Genomic DNA, 24,612 nt, shown 5'->3' with positions numbered 1-24,612 from the left:
GTGCTGTATGGGCCCAACACTGTGCCCTCCCATAGGACCCTAGGGCATTTACCACAAAAGTGGCAGAATTCAGCGTGATGGACAGCATCCTCCTGTGGGGTTTCTGGGTGGTCATCCCTGAATGAAGCCAGAAGGTAATTTTGCAGGACCTCCACAGTAGACACCTTGGTGTCTCCAAAATGAAAATGTTGGCCTGGAGCTACGTGTGGGAATCCAGCATCGACACAGCGATCGAGAACTTGGCAAAACAGTGTACTCGCTGCTAGGAGTACCAGAATCTCCCCCCCGCCCTGGCAGCTCCACTTCACCCATGGGAATGGCCGGGCCGGCCATAGTCCCGCCTCCATGTGGATTTTGCGGGGTCTTTCCAGGGAGCAATGTACCTAGAGTAGACTCTCATTCTAAATGGAAGGATGTACACCGGATGACGATGACTACGTCGTGTGCCACCACCAAGCGACTCCTGCAGACCTTTAGCGTTCACAGATTTCTGGAGGTCCTTGTTCGGACAATGGCACCGCATTCACTAGTTTGGAGTTTGCGGATTTTTTGAAGCAAAATGGAGCCCGTCATGTCCATAATGCGTCTTATCACCCGTCCTTGAATGGGTTGACAGAACGTGCCGTACAGACATTCAAACTGGAGATGAGAAAACAGACCACGGGCTCACCAGAAATAGGCCTCGCCTACTTTCTGTTCTATTATAGGACCATGCCGCACGCTACCACCAGGAAGACGCTCGTGGAGCTTTTTATGGGTCGTCGCTTGCACACATGGTTGAGCCTCATTTCTCCGGACATCGGGAACAGGATCTATCACCAGCAGGAATGGACCAGGGAGCCAGGCCTATGAGAGAATTCACTGCTGGCGACTCCGCTTACATCCGGAATTTAACTGACGGGGCTTTATAGATTCTGGGAATTGTAATAAAACGCACCGGGCTGGTCTTGTATACGATGCAGGTGGAAAGGAAGGACTCCAATTGGCACATGGACCATCTCCGGAATCGGATAGAACAGATACCCGTGGACCGACCACGGATCCCGAACCAGTCACAGAGCGATGTGGCACAGTCCCAGAGGGACATTGCACAGTGCCAGAGGGAAATGACAGAGGTGGCGAGGGACATGACTGACTTGCTGAGGGATGTGACTCAGTCTCGGTGCTTCATTGTTGAGGGTATCAAGACAGTGGTGATGGTGGAGTCCCCAGAACGCAGTCCGATCTCACCTCTGTTCCATGGATAAGCCCGGGGGCTATTAAGCACCCGGAGGGAGGTGGGGAGGAGGAAGGGAAGGAACCCATGCTGGTGCCTACCACTGGGGAGTGATGGAACATCTCAGTGCTTCTGAATTCCCGCCACCTGACACTGGCGCATCTTATGGGCAGTGGACAGAACAGGTGGAACCTCATCACCTGTGACATCCGAAAGTTGGCCGGGCCCATCCAGATCCAGGCACTCCAGAGGACGGCTGCCAAAGATATCAGGGTAGCACAGTGGCACAATGGTTATCACTGATACCTCACAGTGCCAGGGATCCAGGTTCAATTCCAGCCTTGGGTGACTATCTGTGTGGAGGTTGCAAGTTCTCCCGCTGTCTGTGTGGGTTTCCTCTGGGTGCTCGGGTTTCCTCCCACAGTCCAAAGATGTGCAGGTTGATGTGTTGGGTATGCTGGGTCTGCGAGGACTGCATTTACCATAGCAGTGAGAGAGACAGGCTTCCAACACTTGGAGAAATGCAATTCTATTTTATTGAACTACCAACTGTTAAACATACTTAAACTGTGGGTTGACATTATGCTGAGTTGACTGGGGACCTGAGGCTAACCTGACCAGACTATCTTACTACCACATGGTGGATGTTCGTGTTATTGCTCACAGGCTCTGGCTGTCTCAGAGGCTGCATCCCCAGAGAGCGGGAAAACTAGTGCCCTCTGGCTTTATAGTGGCCGTGTCCTACAGTTGTTGCACGTCATGGCGCCGACGTCAGGACGCTCCGTGCGCCACCGTGCATGCGCGGTGCGGTCGAACGATGTGCGCACCTGCGCAGTTCAGTCCTCGGCCTCGCCATCCCCTTGGTTATTGCGTGCATGCGCAGGAGCCCAGGAAAAGCGCGCAAAATGGCTGCCCTCATCCAGACTCAGGCCCCGGAGCTGTTTTACGGCCTGCACCAACTCGGCATCATGGGGGTCTCTGCCGCCTTTATATGGGAGTACCGGTTAGTAGTGTGCTCATGTAGGACGCAGGTCTCGATGGCGATGGTGAGGGTGAGCTGCTTCACTTTAAGGAGCTGCTGGCGAAGGGGGTTGGAGTGCACCCTGAAAACGATCTGCTCGCAGATCATGGAGTCGGAAGTGGAGCCATAATTACAGGTTTGCGCGAGGATACGGAGATGGGTTAAGAAGGACTGAAAAGGTTCATCCTTACCCTGAAGCCTCTGCTGGAACACATAGCGTTCAAAGCTCTCGTTGACTTCGATGTCACAGTGGCTGTCGAACTTCAGCAGGACTGTTTTGAACTTGGACTTGTCCTCACCTTCAGCAAAGGTGAGGGAGTTAACAATGTGGATAGCGTGGTCCCCGGCTGTAGAGAGGAAGGGAGCAATCGTTTTGGCATCCAATGTGGCTTCGAGGTCAGTGGCTTCGAGATATAGCTGAAACTTCTGCTTGAAAGTCTTCCAGGTGGCACCGAGGTTGCCGGCGATGCGGAGCGGCGGGGGAGGGCGGACGCTGTCCATGTTACCGGATGACTGATCGCTGGTCAAAGGCAGACTATCTCAAGGTAGGTCCGTCAAACTCTAACATGACTCACTGGTACCATGATGCATTGGGTATGCTGGGTCTGCGAGGACTGCGTTTACCATAGCAGTGAGAGAGACAGGCTTCCAACACTTGGAGAAATGCAACTCGATTTTATTGAACTCTTAACTATTAAACATACTTTAACTGTGGGTTGACACTATGCTGAGTTGACTGGAGACCTGAGGCTAACCTGACCAGACTATCTTACTACCACATGGTGGATGTTCTAGTTGTTGCTCACAGGCTCTGGCTGTCTCAGAGGCTGCATCCCCAGAGAGCGGGAAAACTAGTGCCCTCTGGCTTTATAGTGGCCGTGTCCTGTCTGGTGATTGGCTGCTGTGTTATGTGTGTTCATTGGTCATCCTGTGTGTCAATCAATGTCTGTCTGTGCACCATCATATACTTTTGTGTATATTATGGCACAGGTTAGGTGGATTGACCATGATAATATGCCTTTAATGTCCAAAGGTTAGATGGGGTTAGGGGGTTACAGCTATAGGGTGGGGGCGTGGGCTTAGGTAGGGTACTCTTTTGGAGGGTCAGTTCAGACTTGATGGGCCGAATGGCCTTCTTCTGCACTGTAGGGATTTTATGATATACACATTGTGGAATTTGTTAAGTTCTCTAACTTATCGAATGAAGGAGCAGAGAACTATTAAAGGTAATTGGAGGGATGTTCCCCTCTGAAAATATGCATCAATCCACAAGGGTGATGCACGTTATCAACTGTTTTACTCAGGCATTATCTCACGGGAGTTGAGTTCATCAGTCATTCTAATTGCTTAAGCTTCCCATAGTCAGTTTCAGATGGTGCCTTTTACAGGTTGCCTTTCTGTAATTTTAGCTGAAGGTCTTGTCATCGAAAATTTCACACTGTGCTGCAACTGTCAATATTGACTTTCTTTTCAAATCCATCAGAGTCTGAAGATGCCAAGCTGGTGGACTGTCTGGTGCTCCTGAGCTAAAAATCGATAGACGCTAACAATTCTGTACTAGCTGGCTAACCAGACCGATGATATGCATATTCGCTATTGAACGAGACAGGTGGCTGGAAACACTATCTGCATCACTATGTGTGTGTCAGGCCACATGAAGGAATTGTCAGCAGAACTGTCTGAGTAGAGAAATGCAGGCACTGCCAAAAAGCAGGCAACTGAGAGAATTGAGGTTTGTTTTTGGAGCCAGAAGTAATACTTCTGCTTCCCCAAGTCTGAGAAAAATTCTTCCTCATGAAATTCCAGACCTTTTGATCCTGAAGTGATATTTCAGGCACCTGAAATAAATAAAAGGCCGTGGGTTAGCTTTCAGAATGAAGGAAGATTCAGGGAGTGTTGAGGGGCTGTTGAAAGTGGCTACAGATGAGCGTAAGAATTTACGGCTTGAGCATGCTGCCTCTCATTGTGCACCACCCTCTCCTTCAGAAATGAAGGCAGTGTACTCATGACAGCACTGTCGGGCGATGTGAGAACGTGTCTGTCATTATTGATCAGCTCAGGTGCACCGTGTAAGGCGTAAAGTGTGTGAAGGGTTGGGTTGTAATGGTGGTGAAATTAGTAGGTGATGATTGTAACTAGGAGAAGAAAATGGAATAAAGCAGGGTGCAGTAATTGCGGGAGTGCAAAGGGATGCAGGGAGGGGAGTGCTGTGAGCCATGAGCCTGCAGGCAATGCTCGTGTGAGGAGAAAACAGCTGAGTGCTAAGAGTCTTACCTTGACATCCCTGGTGAGGTTGATTCATTTTTTTTGGCATTGACTCTAAATTCTTGGGGAAAATTTCCTGCATTGACCTCCTTAATCACCTGACCTCACTGCCTTCTGGTGTTTAGTCAGGAGGGCCTTTTGACCTCCGAGTGGTAACAGGGCCTCTCTCCTCCTGTTACTTACTTTCTGAACAATACCTTCAGCGCTGCCATTTGAGAATCTGTTCCTCTGCCAGTCATTTTTCATCAACTTTCACAGCCGTGCCTCCATTTTAAGAAACCAGGGTTCACTCATCGTACAGCAAAGTTCAGTGACCCTTCCAAACCGGAGGCTGAGGAAAAAGTCAAATGCTCAAAATAGATTAACCAAAAAATACAGACAAAGGTTTGAAAGATAACTTCAATTTTTATGACTACTGACTTATTTTAAAGAATGGCATTGGCATCCTTTAAGTACAGTTGTCGACAAAATATGACTCTGTGCCATGACTCTAAATAGACTGAGGAAACGGGTATCTTGAATATTTAAAAGCCGTAGTAGTGATTCTGATTTATCAGAGTATTAATCAAACACAAAACTGTCTTCATTCCCACGGCAAGTCATATCTACATTGACAGGCAGAAGGAAAATGGTCCCAGCTTCCATCTGCTAATGAAATGTTCAGGTATGACAAAAACTGACGATGACAGACTCAGCAACAATTCACAGGAATATCAGGGACATCAGAACATCCCCTGTCACAAGCAGTTACATGTTCCATTTTATCATTTTATGCTGTCAGACCTGGTCCTACACCTTTTCAAATTTAGGACAGCCAGTGTTATCTTGTGTTGGCTGAGGCTGACTCCTTAAGTTTGCCATTCCACTTTGCAGTATGGAACTTGCTGATGAATACATAAGCCTGCGGCCTGGTAATAGGTGTAACATTTATTCATTTCATCAGTATTCAGCTCTTTCCCGTCATCCCATTTCAAAAGAACACGCAGCTCATTTACAAATCAGAACTTTTTTTTTTATAACGCGCTTCCTCTCAATCCCAAAAGAATGCCGCAAAATGAAACCCCAAGTGAAATTATTCTCAGCTGTTAGTGACTACTCCTACAATCTGACTGATTACTGTTCCTTTGAAAAAGAAACGTTCGTGCTCGCACCACTGCGACTGATTACATTACCAGCACCTCGAAGACCGGTGCTCTTCAAACAGAATAAATCAAAAAAAATGTTCACCTTTTATCCTTAACAAGCATTAATGGCAACAGATCTTTACAGCTGTCACCCTGAACTGCATTTTCCCTTTAATTGCTACACGATATTTTTGCAGTGTTAACATAAAAGCAGAGCACAGCTGAACGTCCCCTCGAAATAGAGCAGCTGGGAGAAGAAACAGGATCTATACCTAAATAGAAGACTTGTGGCAGAGTGTTGTCTTTATTGTCTGAATGCAAAGCACCAGCGGGTTGGAACTCAGCGAAGAAGGTTGTCCTAGGAGGATTGCAAGCCCTTAGTCGGGTCTATCACATTTTCATTTCAATTAATCAAATGAAGGAGAATTCCACAATTTAAATCTAAGAAATATCGGGGAATGTCTGCCATGAATTTCAGACATGTTCCATCTCTGCACGCTATCTGATGCTTTCTGTCCACTGGCAAAGATGTAAATCTGCCCTTATTTGCAGCTCATCTGTAAGACCCAGGAAAACAACTTAGGCCAAGGGAGTATTTTTCCATCCTGTTGGCTAACAAAGCATTTTGATTCATCCCTGGAAAATTTGAGCCACTGAGAAATAGTTAAAGTACTTATTTCACTGGCTCAATGTATTTCTCTCAAAATTCATTCTACATCCTTTCAGGGGCCATGGTGCTTCCTGACTATAACTCCTGGGCCTGGGTTTTCAGGATGCTGAGCACTTGGCACCCGGCACTCTGAGAGTCTGTGGGTAAAGCATCCCCATCAACTCCAACAGGTCCACTGCCATTCCAACCTTAATTGAGCTTTTACTGGCAGTGGCTGGGACCTCCGTCCGCACTTGCATGGAAGTGTTGCCTTGGAGCATTGTTGACCAATCAGGCTGGAAGAGTTGTAGCACCATGTCTGAGACTAAGTCCGGGGACAACACTTCAGGTAAGTACCAGGGATCCTGGAAGAGGTGGGGCTGGGAGGTAGGTGATGAATTCGGGGGAGGGGAATTAGGAGATTATATTTGCTTGTACAATTATCTAGAGAGTAAAGGGTTAACTCTAATACGGCACTAACAATAGCTACTGAACATGTGCATAAGGAGCTATGTAATAATAACGACACATAGAAGAGCATGAGAGGAATGTGAGAGGAGCGTTGCCTCTGTACTAGTGCTTTGCAACCCTGTACATGGATGTAAATAAAGGTTACTTTGAAAAAGGAACTTTGCCACCAGCCACATCTCAAGCTACGAGTAAGTCACCCAACATCTTCCGAGGTGACCCAACAACAACAAATTATCTATATTGGGCAAACGTCTTCGTTTGGGAGACTGTGTTGAGGCCGGGACTGAATTACTTGCGGTTCGCTTTCCCGTTGAGGACGGTATCTCTGGAGCAACACAGAATATGCTAATGTGCCAGCACTCAGCCCATGTGAATCTAGAGCAATGCACATTCCCTCCAGCATCAGATTTGCTGGTGCCGTAATTGGCCCTGGAGAGCTTGACAAGCTGGAGCTGCTTATAAGCACTCCACTCCGCATACATCTCATTCCAGCCAAGAAGATGGCTCCAAGAAGAGCAGAACCACACTTCACAGACACAGAGCTTGATCGAATGTTGGATGCAGTGGAAGAGAGACAGGACAGCCTCTTCCACAGGATGGGCCAGAGGCTACCGCCTCCTGTCATCAACCAGGCCTGGACGGAGGTGTCGAGGCGCACCAGGCAGTCTGGCACACAATGCCGCAAGAAGATGAACAAACTTCTTCGGGTAGCTTGGGTGTGTTACCAACTCTTCTCCCCTGGCATCACTCCTGTCCCTCACTCCTCACATCACATCCCCACTCCCATAGAAGCCAGTCAAAACCCACTTACCCACATCTCCCTCGCATCCCAACTTGCATCAAACCCCAACACCTGCATTGTTGTCTTTGGCCAGGTGACATGCACACAAATGCCACCAGCTACAGGCCGCCCATGTAACTCGCTTCCATGCGCCTCACCATGTCCTTCATGTGTGCCCGAGGAAAAGGCAGCCCATAACAGAAGAGAGCAGAAACGACCAGAGCGGGCACCCCAGACATCTGAGCTCTCGCCCCCACTGAGGAGAAGGTGATGGCATTATCAGTGGAGGTCCAGGAGAGGGCTATCTCTGAGGCGGAGGTTGGCATGCGACAACCAAGTGAGCTGCTAATGCAAAATGTTGTCCCTATAGTACGTGAGACTCCCCTCTCCTCCAGACCACTCCTTCCCAAGACCTCACCATGTGTCTTGTCTTTTGACTTGCAGGGTTGCCATCAGACCAAGCCTGTCCATCTGGAGCACCTCGTCTCCAACCATAACTTCAGCATACCTTGGAGAAAGTCTGGGGATGACACCAGCATCTCAACACTGCATTCACCTGCACCCTCCATCATCGCAGAGACTATCACCTCGTTGGGCATTTTATTGGAGACTCCTGGGTCATCATCTGGTGCGCATGTCACACATGCTGCAGTACATCATGTGAAGGTAGGGACATCTGTGGGAGTGGACAGTCGGAGGGCTGCCCGATCCCAGCAACCAGCTGTCATGTGGACAGGTATCACGCTTCTGGAAAGTGGCTCACTGCGCTAGACCCTGTGTGTGTCATGCCAACCCCTTAATATTCCTTCTCAGGCCTACTGCAGCATAATACACCTCACACCAAATTAGCTTTCAGGTATACACGTTCCTGTCTGTATGCACTCCCTCACACTCCAATCTATTCGATCACCATTGACATTGATTCTGTTCCTTAAACAAGGTCATAAGTCAGCCCCACCCCTCATCGTCATCCTCAACAGATGCTCTGAAACTATCTATTCAATACATTTCATTACCATTACCCAGCCATCTTGCATTGGCAGCTGCAAAGGAGGAGTCACTGGGCCTTGGTGCAGTCTCAGTGTTCCTGGCTGTTGGAGATGGGAGGCATGGACATCCAAGCTACCTGGTGACAGACTGCTGGCATATAATGCTTATTCATGTTGGCTTGCTGTCTGTAGCAAATGTAATATGATCACGCACTTAGTATTCACTTAAAAGAACCTTACCTTGACAGCTCTAATTTATGTCTTTAATCTCCCACAGAGCCAGGAAGCATCTTGAAACAGGCGATCCTCAGTGGAGGTTGCTCATTCTGAGACTGCACCAGCTTGGTGGGGCCAGTAAAGCAAATAGTTGGGTTTTCAAGATAGTGGCCGGGATTCTTCAAAACGGTGGCTCAATGGTGACGCCGGCATAAACACAAACACTCCGGTGTCAACGGGCCTCTTGGCCCAGCGATTCCGTGGCCCACAGGGGGCCAGCACGGCACCGGACTGCTCCACGCAGCTCCGGCTGTCGGTAAGCGGCCCTGCACCTCCGGCCACGGGTCCACACATGCGCGCGGCAGTCAATTCTGCACTGGCCTATTATGTGGGTTCGCCATGTCGTGCGGGGCCGGAAGAAGGTAGTCCACCCTCCCCAGAATGCGCGCCCCTGCCGATCGGTGGCCCCTGATCACGGGTCTGGCTGTGGTGGAGACTGATCCCCCCCACCCCTCACCAGGATGGCCACTGCAGCCACGTCGCCGAACTCCTGCCGGGTGTAACCATATATGAACCACGCCGGTGGGAACTTGGCCGGTTGACTGCGGAGAATCGCCACGGGGGCCTCTTTCAACGGCCCCCGATCGGCGCCGCGCTGACCGGCTGCATGCGACTGCCACTGATTCTCCGGTTGCCGGAGGTTTGCGTCCCGGCGTCGGACCTGATTGCAGGTCTGACGCCCCATTCTCCGTCCCCGCGCCGAGCACGGTTTCGGCGTGGACTCTCGGAGAATTCCGGCCAGGGAGTTCCAGGATTTTGACCCAGCAACTTTGAAGGAGCAGCAATATCTTTAAGTGAGGATGCCGTGTATATTGGAAGGTAATTTGCAGATGGTGTTGTTGCACTTGCTACTCTGGTTCTTCTAAGTAGTAAAGGTCGCAAGCTTGGATGGTGCTGTCAATGGAATCTCATTGAGGATGTCTTGCAGATACTGCTACCACTGTGTGCTAGTGGTGGCGAGAGTGAATGTTTAAGGTGTGGATGAGAGTAGCCAACCGAGCAGGCTGCTTTGTCCTGGATGATGTGCTTCTTGATTTCTGTTCATCCAGGCAAGGTTTTGAATAGGTGTTAGAGAGTTAGGAGTCACTTGCCACAAAATTCCCAGCCTCTGACCTGACCGTGCAACCACAGTATTAATGTGGCTGGTCCCGTTATATTTCTGAACAATGGTGACTCCCAGGATATTGGTGGTTGGCAATTCAGTGATAGTAATGCCATTGAGTAACAAGGGGAGATGGATAGATTCTGAAAAGTCCTCCTTACCAACACCTGGGGTTTGTGCAAATATGGGAGAGGTGCCCCAATGTCTAGTCAGGCAGCAGCTTGAAAGAGTCAACTCACAGATTCATACCTTCCAGTCAAATTCCCAGTACCTCAACCACCATCCTTTGGGACGGCCTATCCCACTGCTGAACACAACCAGCTTAGGTGGCAACAACATGGTATACAGTTGTGAGAGAGTGTTGTCCTGGGAGTCCTCAACACTGATTCCAGATATCATTAAGTCTCATGGCATCTAGTCAAACATGGACAAGATATTGGTTATCACCGACCACCTCTCTCAGGTGATGAATCATTACTTCGGCATATTGAATACCAATTGGAGGAAAGCACTGAGAGTGGCAAGAGCACAGAATGCACTCAGGGTAGGGGATTTCAACATCCATCACCAAGAGCGGCTCAGTAACACCACTACTGACCAAGCTGACTGAGTCCTAAAGGGCATAGCTGCTATATTAGGTCTGTATCATGAAGCATGGGAAGCAAGTAGGAAAACCCTACTTGACCTCATATTCATCAATCCATCTGTTGCAGATGCACCTGCCCATGAGAGTATTGGTGGTAGTGACCACTGTCTAGTCCTTGTGGTGATGAAGTCCTGTCCTCTCACTGAGGACTGTCCATCATGTTGTGTGGCTAAATGGCATAGATTCAGAACTGATGTAGCAGCTCAAAATGGGGTATCAAGGTGCTGAGGGCCATTAGCAGCAGCAGAATTGTATTCAACCACACTTGAGAGATTCATTTGTTTAAGTTAACAACCTGCTTCTCCTGAAGTGATTGCGCAGATGGGGCTTGCCGCACAGTGGTTAAATAGGGATGTCGGTGGGTGCGAGCTATTTCACAATGTGCTCACATTTTCCCAGGATTAACCCCACCTACTCACAGTTCCACGCATTGGCCCAAATTGAAAGTCCCTCGAATGTTGTGCAATTGAATCCTTTACAATTTCTGAACTCATACTTCTAAACTGAGCGTCATTATCTGAAGTTACCTAATAAGCTGCTGCTTGTAATACACAATCACATTCAAACTCTAGATATTGGTTAACCTATTGAGCTGAAAACAAAAGTGGTCCACGATGATTACATATTGATTCCCAGTAATTCAAATGTATCAGACCCACCTTTCCACCAAGGGTTTCTTTGAAATGTTGGGTGTTACTTTGCCTGTTTCTACATTTTATTTCTGTATGCGTTACTTGTTCGATGTCAACTCTTCTCATCTCCAATTTGTGCTGATGTTCCAGAACAAGACATTCCGTACTAACCTTTTGGATAATTCAATTCCCATGATGGCTTTGATGAATTTCTGCCAACCACGTTTGTTCAGGCTCAGAAATAGAGAGTTTCCTGGGGCGGGATTCTCCTGCCAGATCAGTGAATCGGCGGGGGGGGCGGCGTGAAACCTGCCCCTGCCGGACACCGAATTCTCTGGCGCTGGAGATTCGGCAGGGGCTGGGAATTGCACCGCGCCAGTCAGCGACCGCTCACAGCGACCCCCCCCGGCGATTCTCCGACCCGCGATGGGCCGAAGTCCTGCCCGTTCTATGCAGGTCCCGCCGGCGTAAATTGGACTAGGTCCCTTACCGGCGGGACCTGGCGGCATGGGCGGGCTCCGGGTTTCTGGCGGGGGGGCAGGGGGCGTGGGGCGATCTGGCCCTGGGGGGTTCCCCCAATGTGGCCTGACCCACGATTGGGGCCACCGATCTGCGGGCCGGCCTGTGCCGTGGGGGCACTCTTTTCCAACGCACTGGCCGTGCCACCCTCCGTGGTGGCCGATGCGAAGGTGAACCCCCTCCCGCGCATGCTCGGGGATGATGTCAGCAGCCGCTGATGCTCCCGCGCATGTGCAGGCCCGCGCCGGCCGGCAGAATCTCTTCGGCCCCAGCTGGCATAGCGCCAAAGGCCTTCCACGCCGGCCGGCGGGGTGAAAAACCACTCCGGCGCCGGCCTAGCTCCTGATGGTGCGGAGGATTCCGCACTTTTGGGGCGGGCCGACTCCGGAGTGGTTCACGCCACTCCGTCCCGCCAGGACCCGCCCCGCCCCACCGGGTATGGGAGAATCCCGCCCCTGATTTTTGAAGATGGACCCTTCTTCAATGGACACTTCACCTTCACAGTCCCACTTTTATCACCACTCAGAGTGTGAATTTTAACTGTGAGCAGGATTCTGAGGGTTATTGATCTCGAGAAAATCAAGGAATATGGAGATATGGTGCCAGGGATGAGAAATTTCAGGGATGAGGATAGATTGGTGAAGTTGGGACTGTTCTTTTTGGAGAGAAGACAGCGAAGGAGAGATTTGATAGAGGTGTTCAAAATTATGAGGGGGCTAGATGGAATAGTTAGGGAGAGACTGTTCCCGCTTGTAAAAGGATCAAGAAGGAAAGGGCACAGATAAATGTGATTTGCAACAGAAGCAAATGTGATGTGAGAAAAAACTTTTCAAAGTGAGTGGCTTGGGTCTGGAATGCACTGCCCGGAAGTGTGGTGGAGGCAGGTTCAATTGAGGCACTCAAGAGGGCATTGGATGATTAATTGAATTGAAACACTGTGCAAGGGTACGAGGAAAGGGCAAGGGAATGGCACAAAGTCATAATGTTCATTTGAAAAGCCGATGCAGACACACTGGGCTGAACGTTTTTCTTCTGTGCTCTAACAAAACTGGGATAATGGGATCGTGTGGGAAGTTAAAATTGAAATGAAAGATCATCCAGGGTCATCCCAGGTGGCAAGCCGGCGTACCAATGAGAGTAGGTCAGGGTATTTCGGGCTGCACAGGGGAACAAGGCAGGGATGTTGCTGTTACCATTGTTTGTGCTGGCGATTGAGCCCTTGCCAATGGTCCTGCGTAGTTTGGCTGAGTGGCGAGGGATTGTGAGGGGGGTGGAGTAGCAGGTATCGGGTGCTGTTGTACCCAGATGACCTGCTGCTGTTTGTGTCGGACCTGTTGGAAAATATGGGCAGAATTATGGGCTTGTTGGGGAGGTTTAGGGCCTTCTCCGGGTACAAGCTGAACGTAGGGAAGAGAGGTGTTCCACCGATGCCGCAGGGAGGGGCGGGGGCAGGGGGGGGTTGCAATTTGTGGGTACTACCATTTAAGGTGGCAAGCGGGTGGTTCAGGTATTTGGGTATTCAGGTGACGCATGAGTGGGCCATGATGCACGGGATGCATGGGAAGTGGAGAGAGGTGGGGCTGGAGCGGGTTAGTGATATGGCCTTGAAGGGGATGTTTGTGGGCCAGGACAAGCTGCGGGCGAGGTTTGAGCTGCCGAGGGGCAGTGAGTTTAGGTATGTGCAAGTGCGGGACTTTGTGTGAAAGGAGTGGCAGACGTTCCCCCAGCTACAGGAGTACACGTTGCTGGAGCAACTGCTGCTTCATGATATAAAAATAAATAAATTTAGAGTACTCAATTTTTTTTTCCCAATTAAGGGGCAATTTAGCGTGGCCAATCCACCTAACCTGCACATCTTTGGGTTGTGGGGGTGAAACTCACACAGACATGGGGGAGTATGTGCAAACTCCACACGGACTGTGACCCAGGGCCGGGATTCAAACCCAGGTTTTGAGTGCCGCAGCCCCAGTGCTAACCATTGTCCAACGTGCCCACCCTAACTGCTGCTCCCTGGTGACTTGGGGGAGGATAGGATTGGACACATATATAGATATGTACAGGTGGTTGGCAGAGCAGGGCAGGACACAAGGAGTGAGGATAAAGACAGCTAGTCTGAGGATCTAACCCCAACACCTTGGAGATCTCAGGCCAACGCTATTCAGTGCTGGTCTCCACCAATGGAGACTGGACAGAATGGCACTCATGGGGGTCTCCTAGGGGATCGGAGGCCTCCTGGTGCTTGTCCTCTGGGCTGGGTAATACCCTGGCACTACTGGTGCCAGCCCAGTAGCCGGGCACTGCCAAGATGCCCAGGTGGCACTGCCAGCTTACAGGGGCACTTTCAGGCTGACAGTGGTGATGTGCCAGGCTGCTGGTTTTCCTGTGACCGGGATTGGGTCTCGGGGTGTCTTGCGTGGGTGCAAAGTGGGCGAGGATCCGTGATATGTGAGTTGGGGCTTTGGGGCAGTTGGGGGGTCGCGTTGGGGGTCGAGAGATTGGAGATGCCATTTAAATAATGGTGTCCTGATTGTTTGGGAGGTCAGGGGGAGCAGGTGTTCTTCTTGGGCTTGACATGGAAAGTTTAGGCCTGATCTCCTACGATCCCACATTTTCTCCCATAAAACCTCTCATAAAATACCTCAGGTTAAATTGGCCACCTCGCGATGCCTGGGCACCATGCCAGCTAGCCCACTCCCCAGGACCACCAACTGTCTCCAAGACCCATCTGCTCACTGCGCCTCTGCTCCATCCATCGTGCCCCCAGGTTGTCGCAACCCAGGTGTCACACCCAGAAGATGCTCACTTCCCTGCCTAACTCCCAGCTGTAGGACCTGCCCACACACAAACCTCTAAACATTGAGGCGATTGGTGGAACACGCTGACCATCTCCACCACACAACCAGGTGTCACGCTGCTGGTGGGATAACACACTGCCCACCCAATGAGCACACCCGTAGTAGACACCTTTATGCCCAGAGCATAATGCGCTCAATACATTAAAATGCATGCAAATGCCCGTTTTGCATGCGGCTGCCTGCGTGGCCCACAAACCTCTTTATCACCACCAGGGTGGGAGCGGGGCATGGCACCCAGGCGTTGCGAGGCGGCCAATTTAATCTGAGGTATTTTTGAGAGGTTTTGTGGGAGAAAATGTGCGATCGGAGGAGGTCAGGCCCAACGTTTCCTTGTCAAGCCCAAGAAGAACACCTGTTCCCCCTGACCTCCCAAATGAAATTGAAAAATAACTTAAATGGCCTTTCGGGTCCCAGGTCCTCTTCCATTGTCTTCACAGCAACAGCAGCTTTCCTTTTAAGGCTGCTTATTTTGAAACTGTAAGCCTATGTTTTAGATTCCACAGCCAGTGGAATAGCCTCTGTCAGCCTCTGACACAGAATACAGTGTCAACCCTGTCAACTCCCTTCAGAATCTTGTACCTCTCATTATTTAAACTCCAGAGATCAGTGCAGGGAAAAGCATACGTCTGAGGTAAGTTCAGTGCAGAAGTGGCCTGGCCTCTGTAAATCAACACTCTTCATTGGAGCATTTAGCTACAGCAAGGGAAGGTGCTAGATCTCTTTTTATATTTGACCCCTTTGCATTATCCTTTCAGGGTATCTCCTACTCTCATCTAAAGAGCCTTCTGCCAGGTCCACGAGAAGTCATGTGCCAGCTATGTACATTGGGCATCATGTAAGGCTAGCAAGACTGGCAGGCTCTCTTGGGAGACGTTGAAGACACCAGGCAGCAGGCCATCCAGGAGCTGTTAGCGTTTATATCTGGAGGGAAATGTTTCTGTCACTACTGTCCACCTCTGCCCAACGTCCATTCTTCCTTTGACAAAGAGTCATCCAGACTCGAAATGTTAGCTCTGGTCTCTCTGCACAGATGTTGTCAGACCTGCTGAGATTGTCCAGCATTTTCTGTTTATGTTTCAGATTCCAGCACCCACACTAATTTGCTTTTATCCGTTCTTCCTTATTCTTCTTCCTTCTCTGTGTTTCTTTTCCTTCTCTCCTCCATAAAGATGGCTTTTCTGTGTTTCCATACCTTCTCCAGAGTTCTTCTTAACAGAGCAGAGTGAATGTGTGGGCGCCGTTCAGAAGAATATAGATACGAGTAACAGTGCAGTGCGTGACGTCCAAATACAAGTCCCAGTCATCAAATGTGAAAAGTTGACAAAGTACCTGTGAAGCCAAAAATCGGCAAACATTGTTTAGAAACTAATCAAAGCTCTCAAGCTCGCTTCTATTTCATTCTCAATCCTTTTTAGTGCAATAATGATATAATAACAGTGTTAGTACTTAGGACAGGAAGAACATTCAGAGCTATTTTTACTCTTTGCATATAGGCTCAAGAATTGTATGAAGATTCGACTTATGTGCTGATACGTTATGGTAGAAGACATATAGAATACCCGTGGAATTTCCAGGCCATGATGTTTCAATGTGCCTTGTTTGAAATGTGAGACATACCGACAAGGCTGCTGTTGTAATATAGTGCCATTGCTGCTAAGCACCATATTGTATTATGGGCTTGCCTGTGGTGTTTTATTTATGAAGAGGTCAAGACTCATGTGTTGTTTATTGTTGGTCTTTAACTATTTACGGATCCCAGATATTGTTATGCATGGTGCTGCTACTCCATGCAGGATACTTCCAGAGTGTTTGCTCTGAATCTATAACCACATGCTATTGCAGTCCCATGTTAATCCTTGTTCTGCGGATTACAATAGCATGCAGGTACAGAGTACAACTGTTTCTTTGTTATCTATCCTTAGTCACTCCCATAAGGTGAGCTTTCCCCTAGAATCACTGCAATCCATGTGGTGACGATGCTTGAATCATGTTAATGCTGTCTGTCATGATATGCTGACATGCACATAATGAGATACAAACAGGCAGCTAATGAATACAGAGAACAGGACATAACCAATCAGCAGGCAGAACACTTGGGTGTGGTTTCCCACTATAAAAGGCACAAGGCACTCACACTCTGCCTCTTTCCACTGGGGACATCTACAGTGTGAGTCAGGGTGTACATATCACATAACTCCTACAGCACGTGGCTAAGAGCTAGTCTGGTTCAGTCAGACAGATTAATCACACTAGGCTAGCAGAGAGTCGAACTCACAGAGGATTGAGCTAATGTGACAGGTTCAATTAATCATATTGAACTAACTTCAAGGTGTGGAGTATTTCTCAGGTAAAGCTGCATCCAGTTGCAGCCCGTGTTAGCTTACTGTGCTTAACACGACACTGTCAAGCTACCTTTTTCGTTGCACAATGAATAGAAGTGAAACATTTCCCCTGGGTCACAGCTGTGATTCAAAGTTTTTGTCAGATAAATCCAACAAGGAAAAAATATGATATAGCCCAAAAACTAACATTAAAAATAAATAGAATACTTTCTCTGGTGAATTCTGTGCCATCAAGTGAGTGATATCTGTGCTGGGAATGAAATAATTACTTGTTTTTCGCATCCCGCATAGTGTGAAGTGCCCTCTAGTCAGGCTGAATACACTAGTTAACAAAGCTCTCCTTTTTAAACCGAATTTTGAAAAGATACTCTGACTCCACTAATGTGAGTGGGAAGGACAATCAAGTTCGCAAAACAGATTTTTGTTTCATGAAGGTAAGCATTTTGCTCCACAGTATAAATGGATACCATGACAACAGCAGAATGGATCAAGTAATGTGGCAATTCTAGTCCCTCATTTCCAACAAATTTACACACCATAGCATTTGGTCAGGGTTAGAACAATGGAAGTGTTGTCAATTTCAACCTTTCTCCGCATGTGACTTACTGGGTGTATTTGCAAATACCAAGCCCCCTATTCATCAATGTCTACATTTAGATTACTTGACCAGATAGTTATTGAATGCTCTGCCGGGGAGAGTTCGATGTTAACAAGTAGATAGTGCAGAGCGGTGATTTATTGCATTACTTTCCGTACAACGATTCTCTTTAGATGGAGTTGGTTTATGAAAGACATCCTCTCAATGCATTTTCGAAGGCAGTTTGTAATGATCTACACCTAAGGAATAGTCCCATATAAAACTCTGTCAATGGTAAAAGAAACAAATATCATCCCATTTGAAAACTTGCAGTAAAACTGATCCTCATTACATTAATCATATTTGTTCAGCAGGTGATCTTGAAACAATAGAATGGGTTACATGAAATGAAATGAAATGAAATGAAATGAAAATCGCTTATTGTCACGAGTAGACTTCAATGAAGTTACTGTGAAAAGCCCCTAGTCGCCACATTCCGGCGCCTGTCCGGGAAGGCTGTTACGGGAATCGAACCGTGCTGCTGGCCTGCTTGGTCTGCTTTCAAAGCCAGCAATTTAGCCCAGTGTGCTAAACAGCCCCTTTCATCAAAAGAACCACGTATCAGGATGTAAAATTAAACATTGGATTTGCTGGGGATTCCATGGTCTTTGGCAGAAGACCACCAGAATCTCCAGACATTTGATGTAAATGTCAATTTTCAGTCGTGTACACAATTTCCCTCAGGGATTATGTTAGAAAGTGTAAAATCTTAAAGCATTGGTAAAAGATATCAGGAGATAGTTAACACAGAGGGATGCAATAAAGATGGAAATTTAGAAACAGCAGGAGCACATTAGGCAAGATTCAATAGGAGATACAACACATCTATTGTGAAATGAAGAAAAGTAGTTTAAGAATACAGAAGTTAGTAATAACATCGCTGTGTATGAAAATGTATTGTGTATTAGAGACTTCTGGTTTAGATCAGGCCATTGGTATTCTGCTAACCAAGCAGGACAGGAGGAAATAACATTGAAGGCAATGCAGGAAGAAAGGCGGGATTCAGCAAAGCAGTTGTGTAACTGTGGCCTACTTTGTATCCAGTGGCCTTGGTATTAAGTCAGAGATGGGAATGGAGATGGATGTGGCGATAGTGAGAAATAAAAACACAACATCACAGGATGGATAGAGTGGCTGATTTTAACAAATTCCTGATGATCATTTTACTTCTGTGTGAGTGCATAGCCCTCAAGATGCAATTTACTATTGATAATTTAAAGACCAATTCAGAGGTGAAGTGATAATTTGGACCATAGAAGATCTTAGATTTCAAAAATAACTTGGGGATGAGGAGAATGAGAGCGAAGGATGAACCAACGTTTATTGAGCTTACTGGGCAGCACCGTGGCACAGTGGTTAGCACTGCTTCCTCACAGCGCCAGTAACCCTGGTTCCATTCTGGTCTTGGGTGACTGTCTGCGTGGAGTTTGTACTCCCTACCCATGTCTGCATGGGTTTCCTCCGGGTTCTCAGGTTTCTTCCCACAGTCCAAAGATGTGCAGGTTAGGTGGGGTTATGGGGATAAGGTGGGGAAATGGGCCTAGGTAGCGTGCTCTTTCAAAGGGTCGGCGCAGACTTGATGGGCCGGCTGATCTCATTCTGCACTGTAGGCATTCTATGATTCTATTTTTTTTTAATTTAGAGTACCCAATTCATTTTTTCCAATTAAGGGGCAATTTAGTGTGACCAAACTACCTACCCTGCACATCTTTGGGTTGTGGGGGCGAAACGCACGCAAACACAGGGAGAATGTGCAAACTCCACACGGACAGTGATCCAGAGCCGGGATGGAACCTAGGACCTCGGCGCCGTGAGGCAGCTGTGCTAACCACTGTGCCCCGTGCTGCCCCAATTCTATGAGTCATTGGCGCACGTTCTGCCAGATGGACTAAGGACAGAAATGAGGGTGCACATAGAGGGCAGCATGTGCCGCAGCAGTTAGCACTGGGACTGCGGTGCTGAGGACCCGCGTTCGAATCCTGGCCCTGGGTCACTGTCTGTGTGGAGTTTGCACATTCTTCCCATGTCTGCATGGGTTTCACCCCCACAAGCCAAAGATGTGCAGGTTAGGTGGATTAGCCACGCTAAATTGCCCCTTAATTAGAACAAAAAGTAAGTGGGTATTCTAAGTTTATATTAAAAAAAATAACAAGAGTGTACATTAATGGAGAGAATCTATTGGCTCTTGTAGCTAAGAGGAGCAATAATCCGGACTTTCATCAGAAGGTCTATTCCACCTGGACTTTGTAACTTGATGGTAAAGGGTTATCAGCTGAAGCCAGTCAAAGTCATCTGCTGATATGTTGATGACTACTTCAGTATCAATTTTAAAATAAGTATCCATGCCATGAACTTGTAATGTAACTGACAAATATCTTAATCAAGCTAACCTACTTCCCCGAGGAAATCTTCAGGGTCATCACTTTTTAGACTTTCCATTTCTTAAAAGATGTTTCATATGTTTTTGCTGGGCTATGACTTTGATTAAACTTGCTCTCTTTGCTGAAACGCTTGACATGTCCGGTTTTGCCACACTGGAAGCATTCCGTACCCTCTGCTGAGCAGTCTTGGCAACGATGCTGTGTATTCTTGATCTTCAGGGTCACGTGAAGCCTCGGGATTGCCACGAATTATAGCCCCATTAAGTGGTCGAATCTTGGCCTAGCTCACAGTCTGGACCACTTGATCCAATGTAAGATCATCGCAGGTTTGCAGAAAATCAGAGTTTTTCATCCCGCACATACATGGCTATGCCATCACAGATTAGCTTTTCTTTCAGCATCCCGTAACTACAAGAACCAGCTAGGTAATAATAGGTCAGTTTGGAATAATTGGCTTAATTCCCCATGTCAATGTGAGCTCTGGTTAAAATGTGCTTGTTCAATTACTAAATTTTGCTTTGGACTAAAATAGGTGTCAAAGGCTTTAATAATAAAATCAAAATCCGTGGTAGATACTGCACACGCCACCTTACGAGAACCTCATCTATTACTCAACCTACTGCATAATGAACGGAACTAACTTGAAGCATTGGTTCTTTCTCATGAAGATCTGATGCAGCTCAGTACCGGAGATAAAGACGTTCCCATACCTCTGCTGCTGGCTTCCCTGTAGGTCTTTGAGGCAGTCAAATGGACGGGGCAAGGGCAGGGACTGCTCACTAGGTAGTCACGGACATTGTTAATCCTCTCCAGTGCGCGCATCCCACATTTGCCAGAATGTTTGCCCTTAAAAACACCACCCATCCTCTCAACAACTCAAAAGTCTCCAACTCACTTCCTTACACCAAGTATTCAAACCAACTTAAGTCCACAAGGAACTGTTAGAAACTGAAACCTTATTCACATTGGGCCTCCTGACCTTTAAGGTTTCGTACGCCTGTTTTATTGTCAATATTTTGAACCCTTGCAGAACATGTGTTTCAAAAGTTAATTTCAATTCTGGATTTGAATTCCATTGTAGGAGCCCAACGCAAATATAACAATTAATTTATTAACAATGGAGGTTGGGACATTCAGCCACTCCGATGTGCAATACCATGAAAATGGTGTTGCAAGCAGATATGTTGAGTTAGTATTGGGTTACATGAGTTTGACATCTTAAAGCTGTCATCATGATACACTTTGGATTTTATAGCAGAAGAGTGAAACTTGCAATTCATATGTCACAATCCCCATATTCTAGTTAAAGAATCCACACTTAGTTATCTTTGACTAGATTGCATCATCATCTGTCCATTGAAATGAATGGACAGAAAATCAGGGCCAGGAAACCACAATTTTCTATTCAGTAAATGCAGGTTGAGGTCTCTGGGGATGTAATTGTCTCTTTTTCGAGAACTGGGCACATTGGAATTTGCCGATCAGTTTCAGTCAGTGGTTGAGAAGCACCAAGCATTTTTTAAGATTGCTTTGTATCTTTAAATACATTTTTAATTATTCCAAGTGCTTCCTTAGAATCTGCATCAACCACAGATGGTGTGCCTGTGCCAAAGCCGAGTCGCCTTTGTTCTCTGAGTTAATCAAATGGAAAGGTAGGCGGCGGCAGTTCATATGCTGATTCTATTTCAAGCACCCTGGAGGGGGTTTAGCTTACAGTTCCAATTACTGTCAGGTGTCATAAACAGACTTCTAAATGATCAGGACCCTCCAGTTCACACCATGCGTTAAATGTGGTTAACATTTTAGCTGCCAGCTCTTCAGAAGATTGTGTTTGATCATTAAATCCTGTTTGTTTTGCATAAAAGAGGGTGCAAAAACTAATTCTAGGATGCATACAGGCTCTGCGATTCCCAGACAGGCAGTGCCTCAATCTTTCAGTTGTTTATAAACGCTTCCTTCCAAAATATTTTCAGCAAATGCGGTTGAGCTGCTGAAAACAACTGCAAAGGATTTAGATTTTTTTGTTTGCTTGGAAATAGTTTTCATGGTTATGCTTTCAATATCTTGCGTTGTCTTTCTGCTCTGATGTATTATTTAATGTATAAATAAATCTCGTAAGTGGTTTTCACCCATATACATTGTGATGAGTTCAGTGTTCCAGGAGGAATAATGTGCCATGGGAATCCCACCATGTATTCGCAAGTAATCGACATGTCATGATTAAAGGTTACCTTTTTATGTGCATGCCAACACATCCACAGCTCTTTCAGGAAAGCATGTCCTTTCAGTTGATAGGGAGCCTGGCTTGAACATTGAAATTGCCTTTCAACCACAATTGCAAAAGTTACATGAAAACATCCTGAACCCCTATAATTGGTGGCAGGTAAAGCAGGATAAATACCACATGCAAACAAAACAGGCTTTCTAAAGTCTGAATTCAGATAGATTACCAGGAGCAAACAGTGGGTGTTGTGAGCAAGCCATCATTGGTGAGGGAGAAAGATTTGGGCAGATAGGCTGATGCTGTCATTTTGCGATGAGACTTACTGCATTTTCATGACTAGAAGATGTAGAGTGCAGATTAGAATTGTGCAAATTATGAAATACTTTCTGCTGTTGACCTCAGTCCAGAAGCATGTAGGGATACATTTAAAACTTTCCAGAAAATGATGGATCATAGTTGAAGAGAACGAATGATGGAGATAAATAATGTATGAATATCATGGTTAGAGAGAAAGAAACTTAATAATTTATGAAGGATATGACTTCATGTTAGAAGATGGCTTTCTGGAATTTGGTTTGAATGATTGGGGATGGTTTGGGGGCTTGAGCAGCAGTGTGTTGCTTGACCAAGGACCCACAACCCGAGTCAGGTGACCATTTTGAAGCTATGTAAGCACCAATGATCTGATGAATGGGTGAAACCAATGCTGTCCAGAAAGTGATTCACTGAATTGGGTGATCAGCTAGGGTACCATGAACCCAAAATTACAGGAGGGTATTCTAGTGACAGTAATTGTTCAATAAGACAAAAGTTAAACAATTATTGGCTTGAGCGGGAATCTGGGGTATCATAGAATCATAGAATTTACAATGCAGAAGGAGACCATTCGGCCCTGCCCTTGGAAAGAGCATCCGACTTCAGCTCACACCTCCACCCTATCCCTGTAACCCCCACCTAACCTTTTTGGACACCAAGCATGGCCAATCCACCTAACCTGCACATCTTTAGACTGTGGGTGGAAACCGGAGCACCCGGGGGAAATCCATGTAGACATGGGGAGAATGTGCAGACTCCACACAGACAGTGACCCAAGCCAGGAATCGTACCTGGGACCCTGGAGCTGTGAAGCAACAGTGCTAACCACTGTTCTACCGTGCAGATGTTAGCACGAAAAAAACATTGTCAGGATCTGTGTCAGGAGCTGAGCTCACAGAACGAGATGTGCTTCGGTCTTGTTATGAAAAGTGAGCAGCAAACAGAAGGATTATGTGGTATGAACATAGTCTAAAGCTGGTACAATAACATCTGCTGCAGGGTAATTGGTTTTCAGAGAGCAGGAGCGCGTGCACTCATATTATATTGAAGATTAAAGATGTGATTTTGGCCAAAGTGTGACAAGAGTGATTATTCTGGATGTGAGGGGAAAAGAGAAATTTTAGGATCATTGCAGGGCTTTTGGGAATTATTTAACTGTTAATTTATTTATCATCTATGCAATTAATATATTTGTGATTTTAATTGTTTTCATGATGAATTAGAGGTGATTTGATCGAAGTGTTTGAAATTCTGAAGTGGTAAGACAGAATGAATGGAAGCAAAGAGATGCTCCCCGAACGGAATGTGGCGACTAGGAGCTTTCCACAGTAACTTCATTTGAAGCCTACTTGTGACAACAAGCGATTTTCATTTCATTTCATTTTAGTGAATACTATATTGGTGTTAAGCTGACAGAGCAGATTCGTGCCCATTCCACAAGCACAAAAGTAATAAAAAATGGAGCAAATGCCCAGTTAGGCCTGGATTCTGCTACCGTTACATTTTCTCAGGATTTCCAATGTTGTCTCCAAGGTGCAAAGGCTGGCTTGTGCAGGTTAGGTGGATTGGCTGTGCTAAATTTCTCTTTAGTGTCCAAAGATGTGCAGGTTAAGTGGGATTATGGGGACAGGGCAAGGGAGTGGACATAGGTAGGGTGCTCTTTCAGAGGGTTGTTGCAGACTCAGTGGCTGAATGGCCTCCTTCTGCACTGTCGGAATTCTATGGTTCTCTCGTTGATCTACCTATGCCAGAGATATAATCAGATCACATAATTGTCCAGGACATGAAACACAGCCTTGGTCGGCCTGGCAAGAAGATTAGACTCACACTTTCCAACGGCAGGTATGGGTAGGTGCAAATGGATGGTAACCAGTTAATCATTAGCCCCGCACACACCCTTTCCAAATTTATGGGCATTGAGACTAATGGTATGATCCTCAACATGGATGCAGCTGAGATTAGACTACTTAGCACACACCAAGATCAAAACTGGTCTGTGTGGCTCACTATAGAAAAGCACATTAGAGATGGATTTACAGTTCATGGGGTCCTGAGCTCAACTTCATTTTTGGCCCCGGCCCCACCCTGAGATATGAAGGCCGAAGCCCTCCCCTCGCACACACTCTCTCTTCCCCCCCCCATCTGCCATCACACTGAGTCTCTCTCC

The sequence above is a fragment of the Scyliorhinus canicula genome, chromosome 3 (genome assembly GCF_902713615.1).
Source record: "Scyliorhinus canicula chromosome 3, sScyCan1.1, whole genome shotgun sequence".
Classification (NCBI taxonomy): Eukaryota; Metazoa; Chordata; class Chondrichthyes; order Carcharhiniformes; family Scyliorhinidae; genus Scyliorhinus; species Scyliorhinus canicula.
The sequence above is the reverse complement of the archived record's forward strand: the minus strand, read 5'-3'. Positions refer to the sequence as shown.